The sequence below is a fragment of the Melopsittacus undulatus genome, chromosome Z (genome assembly GCF_012275295.1).
Source record: "Melopsittacus undulatus isolate bMelUnd1 chromosome Z, bMelUnd1.mat.Z, whole genome shotgun sequence".
Classification (NCBI taxonomy): domain Eukaryota; kingdom Metazoa; phylum Chordata; class Aves; order Psittaciformes; family Psittaculidae; genus Melopsittacus; species Melopsittacus undulatus.
Window position 1 is genome coordinate 49,210,402 of NC_047557.1, and position 7,726 is coordinate 49,218,127.

Consider the following 7,726-nt stretch of genomic DNA (forward strand, 5'->3'; position numbering starts at 1 on the left):
TCTGAATCCTAAAACCACAGTAATTTTGTGGTATGAGAGACTAATTCCTCAAATATATTCTACCTACACTCAAGCTAGTGTGATTGTAAAGCAAAATACTGTTTTATTATGTCTCCTGTATCAAGTTGGTGTGGGTTTTGTTACAGCTAATAACGGTTTCTGGCACACATGAATTTCAGGTTTGCTTGAAGCAAGGTTTTGCATGCTCTTTGTTCTCCTGTTTTTTCTTGGTATTCTTCTTTGCCTTTTCACAAGGCAGCTTACTCTGACAGATGACTGAAAACTCCCACTTTGTGTTACTGTGGCTCCATTTCACATAGTGTCACCAAGCAATAACAGCAGCTCAATATGCTGGGACAAGCCAGGTGCTGAGCATGCCCACAATACAGGCAACAGTACCCTCCCTGAGCAGAAGGCAGTCCTGCTGCACTTCAACACACAAGGGATCTGGAGTCCTCCAACACAGGGGCTGTCAGCAGCTGACAGAAGGCCAGGGGATTGAATCAGGTGCAAGGTCCAGACAGTGAGCCCAGATAGGAAATGATGCCAGAGGTAGGACTAGAAACAAAGATATAGCAAGGTCCATCCACAAAACTGAGACAGCACACTTCAGGTATGAGTAGCTGTCCAGACCTCAGTTTAAATAGAGCTCCTGGGGCCTTGTGATGAAGTTGAGCCAATCCCAGGGGACTGTTGGTCAGGGCTATTAGAGCCAATTAGTGGCACCTGCCTGTCTTGGCACTGTCTGGGACTTGATTTTCACAGATTCTAAGAAGATGCAATGCCCTCTGACTCCAGCTTGAACCTCAAATCTGTAGCAGTTTTCTGAAAAGCGTTTCCAGAAAAAAAAAAATATCATGTATGTTCGTTCAGCTAAATTGTCATATGACATGTAGATTACATCTGTCATATTCAGCCACTGTAACTGATAAACCTCATAAAATTAATGAGGAAGAAGTGACTCAATCTGATATTTTAATGTCATTAATTTGCATTTATTTGATATACTCAGTGTTACATGCACAGAAAATATTTTTTGCGCATGTCATTTTATGATGTTTCTAAGCTGTAAGATGAGCATTTCAGACAAATTAGCCATCTTCTTAGTTTTTAACTGCCTGGGGTGTGTCTGTGTTATTAAATGGTTATCTTAAAAATGAGGAGGTAAATATGTAGGTATCTTCAAATGCTAGCCTGGTAATAAAAGACAAAAGGAAACTGGTAATAAGGCAAGTATAGACACTTATAAAAAAATCAGCATTATGGGAGCAAATAATTAGGCTTTGTTTCTGAAAGGGATTTTCTTGCCAAAACCTTCAGCTGGATGCAGTTTAATGACTTTTTATATCTATATGAATATCTTGTTGCAAAATGTAGCTTTCATGCCAGGGTGTTGGAAAAGTAATTTTCAAGGATATGTCTGTGTGCAGTGGCCGATTTATTTTTTTTAACTACTTACTGTAACGAATATTTGTAACCTGCATTGTACACTAGTCCATTAATGACTTAATAAATGTCCTGTTGTCTAATCACAGCTTCAGAGTCCTGTCTCAACTGTGCTAACAATCCCCTTATAGTGTATTAGTGGTCAGTGAAGTACTAATACAGGCTAAGGTAATACCATTTTGTATTGGCATGCTATCCACACAGGTGCCACTATACTGACAGCACTGAAAATCGCTTTAACATGTGTTAGTCACCTCCAGTTACGACTGAAAGCAAAAGGAATTCTGGAAGCTTTCAGAGCATTAGCTGACCATGCAAAGATGTATGGAGATGACCAGCCAACATGGTCTGACTGGAGTAATTTGTGGTTAGTATGTCTTCCTACATTTCCATCTGTCTGTAAGCCATGTTATCTGAAAAACAGCAGCATGGGGAAATAAGCGTAAGAGTTGCTTTTGCAATTGATATAGAATGCCAAGGCAGGAGTTTGTGGAATAGCATTCATGTGTGGAATAAGCCAAGCAGAAAATTGCCTAACAGAAGGAAGAAAAAACAGGGAAGAACAGTTTCACATTTGTAATAGCAGTCTGCCTAGACAGCACAGGCTCAGGCATGGCAATAAATCATTCCCCTCATGCATTCTCTTTTTCAAGTAGCTTAGTGAAGATCTCTCATGCTGGTAATCAGCAAGGGTGGGTTTGTGTTTTTGTGTTGTTTTTTTTTTTTACCTTAGACTACTTCTGACAACAAGGGGTGAGAAAACGAGGTAGATGGACATGGAGGACTGGGCAATAGGAGCATAGAGAGTCCAAGGACATGCTCTACTCGTTATCTTGTCCCCTTTCTGTCCTCTGTCCCTCAGCACTACATTGCCTTCCAAAGGCTGGATCAGTCAAAACTGCTAAATACTGCTGTATGTGTAGAAAAGCCATTTGATAGGTCTGGCAGAAACTAATTAAGAGCTGTTGCTACACAATACCTTTTTCCATTCTGCCTATCAACAGACGGACTCCAAATACACATTTACTGTCTCTAACATTCCAAAGCAGAATATCCCACATATTATCTCTTTCAGCACTCTCACAAACCTACTGTAAGGCTGCAGAAGTAACTCTGTCTCTGAAATCCTGTAATAGTTTTGTCATATTCTTGTTCCTCTCTTTTCTGAAAAGAAGGCTTAGGCCTCAATACACACTGTAGAATGTTTAGGGGCTTTTACAATGGAAGTAGTACTTGTGTTAAGATTATTTACCTCTATTCATCTTTACTGTGTCTTTGTTGATGTCAAGTATTTCTCATTTTGGGGGGAAAGTGGCTGAGACTCCTAGTGTATTGATACTGATATTTTTCCTTTTTATTATTTTTTTATTTTCCTGATTCTCTCATAGAGGTAAGTAGATCAGTCCTATGGCTTTAGCTTTCTTATTTTGTGTCCTGATGTAAAAGTACAGGGAATTCTGGATAAGGAATCTCTATACTCTAATTCACATTAAATGTATATATATTGTTAGTATTTATGTGACAATGTAGATGTATGCTTAACAGAAAGAAAAAGGTATGTTAAAAAAAATAAGTATACATAAAGAGTAAGAATAGGTGGAAGTTTTATATTATTTAACTTGTATCATTAAATAATATGGGTTTATTGGTTTTTTGTTGTTTGGCTGGGTTTTTTTTTAATATAGAGAGTTTTGGATTGCTAATTCTTGCAATTCCATGTCTTATTTAACAGACTAAGGAAAATGTAGGCCCCCTCCAGAAACTTTCGGGAGAACTGGCTACACAGGACTTGGAGAAGGCTGAGGTTCTGAATGGCTTCTTTGCCTCAGTCTTCACTGGCAAAGGCTCTGACTGCACCACCCAAGTCTGGGAAGGCGGATGCAGGGACTGTGAAAACCTAGACCTTGGGCCCACTGTACAAGAGGATCTGGTTTGAGAGCATCTTAAGAACCTGAATGTACACAAGTCCATGGGACCTGATGAAATCCATCCGCGGGTCCTGAAGGAGCTGGTGAATGAAGTTGCAAAGCCACTGGCCATCATATTTGAAAAAACATGGCAGTCAGGTGAAGTTCCTGATGACTGGAAAAAGGGAAATATAACCCCCATTTTCAAGAAGGGGAAAATGGATGACCCAGGCAATTACAGACCAGTCAGTCTCACCTCTCTGCCTGGCAAAATCTGGGAGCAGATTCTCTTGGAAGGCATGCTAGGGCACATGAAAAACAACAAAGTGCTTGGTGACAGCCAGCATGGCTTTACTAGGGAAAATCCTGCCTGACCAATTTGGTGGCCTTCTATGATGGGGCTACAAAAGTGATGGACAGGGGTGGAGCAGTTGACGTCATCTACCTTGACTTGCGCAAAGCGTTTGACACTGTCCCACGTGACATCCTTGTCTCTAAATTGGAGTGTCATCAATTTGATAGGTGGACCACTCGGTGGATAAAGAACTGGCTGGATGGTCACACTCAAAGAGTTGTGGTCAATGGTTCAATGTCCGGCTGGAGATCAGTAATGAGTGGTGTCCCTCAGGGATCGGTGTTGGGACCGGTCTTGTTTAATATCTTTGTTGCTGACATGGACAATGGAATTGAGAGTGCCCTCAGCAAGTTTGCCGATGACACCAAGCTGTGTGGTTCTGTTGATACGCTGGAGGGAAGGAATGCCATCCAGAGGGACCTTGACATACCTGTGAGGTGGGCTGGTGCCAACCTCATGAAGTTTAACCATGCCAAGTGCAAGATCCTACACCTGGGTGCAAGCAATCCCAGGCACAGCTACAGGTTGGGCAAAAAGGAAATTCATGGTAGTCCTGCGGAGAAGGACTTGGGGGTGTTAGTCAATGAGAAAATGAACATGAGCCAGCAGTGTGCACTCGCAGCCCAGAAAGCCAACCGTATCCTGGGCTGCATCAAGAGGAGTGTGACCAGCAGGTCGAAGGAGGTGATCCTGCCCTTCTACTCTGCTCTTGTGTGACCTCCCTTGGAGTACTGTGTGCAGTTCTGGTGCCCTCAACATAGAAAGGACATGGTACTGTTAGAACAAGTCCAGAGGAGGGCCACGAGGATGATCAAGGGACTGGAGCACCTCCCATATGAAGACAGGCTGAGAAAGTTGGGGCTGTTCAGGCTGGAGAAGAGAAGGTTGCATGGAGACCTCAGAGCAACCTTCCAGTATCTGAAGGGGGCCTACAGGGATGCTGGAGAGGGAGTCTTTATTAGGGACTGCAGTGATAGGACAAGGGGTAATGGGTTGAAACTTAAACAGCAGAGGTTTAGATTGGATATAAAGAAGAAATTCTTTACTGTGAGGGTGGTGAGATACTGGAATGGGTTGCCCAGGGAGGTGGTGAATGCTCCATCCCTGGCAGTGTTCAAGACCAGGTTGGCTGAAGTCTTGGTTGATATGGTTTAGTGTGAGGTGTCCCTGCCCATGGCAGGGAGGTTGGAACTAGATGATCTTGAGGTCCTTTCCAATCCTAACTATTCTAGGATTCTATTATTTAAAGTTCAGTTGTGGATTGTAGCATGTTATGTATTTTAGAACAAGAAGCAGCCTACCCTGGAGATTATTTTAGAAATCTAGATTTCTTCAGTGCTTTTACTTCAAGAGCTACAACTGTCATCATTCGAGTATGAATGAGCTCTAAGATGCAGGCAGTATGAAAGGCAGTACCAATATCTGTTATGAAATGGGCTCCTAAGTTCATGTGGCCATTCTTGTTATGATAATTTTCAAGACAATGATTGAAATTATTTTGATTATTTTGCAAGAATTTCTTAAATTGGTACCGGCTGGTTTCAGAAAGCCACTGTTTTGGGGAAATTTTGTAATTCCTATGTGAAGGATAAATGCATATGTCAGTATACCTGTGTAGTAAAAGGTAATAGATTTCTGTTATTTAAAAATCTGCAAGTTACTTATAAACACTTTTCTTCACTCATAGCTTCAAATTACAGAGTGATCTAGTTTAATGTCTACTGTATATGTAGCTATTTACAGTACAGCATGCCAACATCATTCAATTTAGATACATTCCTTGAAAAATTTTGAAAGAAATCTTTAGTGAGTTATATTAAATTTGATAAAATTCAAGCAAATGTCTTCATGTTAAAGCAAACATTAAAGCAAGCATTATTTCATAGTTAATGCACTGTGATACTTAAAATATTGTATTTTTTAAATTTTTGAGAGATAGGTTATTTAAGTTCAGATCCAAAAAAACATAGAAAATTTAAAACACAATATATTCTGTAAGCACCTTCCCTCATTCTTGACTCAAGGCTTCTGAGAATTTCAGTTTATCTGTAGGACGCCAGAAGATATTATAAATAGGTTTCTTGAATAGAAGGCACAGTAAAATTAAGCAATGTCAGACAGTAGTAAACTGAAAGCTTTTTTGTCATGCCTATTTAGGATTAATCTATATTTTCTGCAATTAAGGAAAGATGAGCCCTCATGTTGAAGCTTTTATTTCTCTCTTTTGTCCAATTTCAGTATGATGTTTAGGTATCAGACTCTGGTCTTTATGTTGCTTTATTGCATGAGGACTCATCAAGAGATCAGAATACTTGGATAGAAAATTGCTCACCTCTACCTCTCTGCTGTGTGTGAAGGATATTAGCATATTTTCAGCATCTGTGATTTTCCTTCCTTTACTCAAAGTTTAATCATGATGGATGTGATAAATTGTGCCTTATTTATATATTTCAAAACAGCAAGGTTCTGGTGTGGATTTTTTTTTTTCTGAATACGAAGAAACCTTGAAGATTTTTTTTTTCTCAATATATAAGTGCAATTTATGTTTTCTTTTAAGCATGTAAAATGATCTGTGTTTGTCTTGCTGTTGATCTAAAGCAAAGTATTTTGTTTAACATACCAAGAGTTACAGAATTCTGTCATTTGATTTCTGTAAATGTTTTTTTAATTAAAATCCATATTTGTAGAAAATGTTGGAAGATATCAAATTTGTTTGATATATAAGAATTTTATACTTAATCTTGTCCTATCAGGGATAACAAACTAGTGCTGTTAAGCCTAACATTATGAATGCCATACAGAATTAGCTATGCCACATAAAACCATTGCGATATTTTAAAATCAGCATGTATATCATGAAGTAGAATGCCATGCAACACTTCCATTTCCCCTGAACTTTTAATAACATTAGCCTGGTTTCTGACAGTTTGTCTAGCTGCCTGCCTGAGGCTTGGAGTTCCTGTACTGCCTAATGTGTAGAAACATTCTGCACAGGGTAAAAACTTCCCAGGTTTCTGGGTGTATGAGGTTTCCAGGTTCCTGTGCTTTGCTGTCAAGACTGCAAAGATTTATGGCTGGACATTGAGAAACTACCTTTGTTCCAAAAGAGGCAGTGGGAGGATTGTTTATTCTTTATAATGACTTCCCTCCCTTATGTATTTTCTACTTTAGTTGGTCTGCCAGGGAGTATTTTGAATATTTATCTTGCTTTCCAACTAAAAACATATATTCATAGGTAGGGATAGTTCTTGAACAAGTTAAATTGTGTACAGGAACAATAGAGTGAGGAATCTGTGGTGCTGCACAGATAAAAGCATTCTCTGGAGACTGCAGGACTGTTAACATGCATGTCCCCAGCATCAGTAGGAGACTGGATGGTAGGAGATGTATTCAGCTGCTGTGTGGAACAGACTGCAGAATCTGATCAGTACTCATGTTACATGATAAAAGATGATTAGTGGCAATAACAGGCTCTAAATCTCAAAAGTATAAATCTCAAAATTTTCTTGACAAAAATGACAAAAGGCATGTCTTTGCCAAGTAGTCTGCTTACATAGGAATCATAGTTATCTTTTGTATTCTTACTGATACAGAAGCTTAACACAAGGCAACATCAACCCTTTGCAAACTTTATCACTTGTATTATGTACACTTCTGTGTATTCATATAGAAACACATTTTCTTCTGAACGTTTTTCTAGAGGTGAATTTTTCTGCTTCTGGCATGGCAGAAGCATGTATCACCTACTTCCTTCAGATCTTAAAAAAGGCATCATTATTAGGAAATAAAGGTCTGCTGTCTTTGCAGCTAAAAGGATTCCCGATTTTGAATAAAGAAATTGGTGCCCTCTATAGAATCATAGAATTATAGAATAGTTAGGGTTGGAAATTACCTTAATATCATCTAGTTCCAACCCCCCTGCCATGGGCAATGTTTATCACTGAAGTCACTAATGTATTAAAGATTTTTTTGTCTTTTATAGGACTTCTTTCCTGTTGACAGAAACATTTTGTTCTGC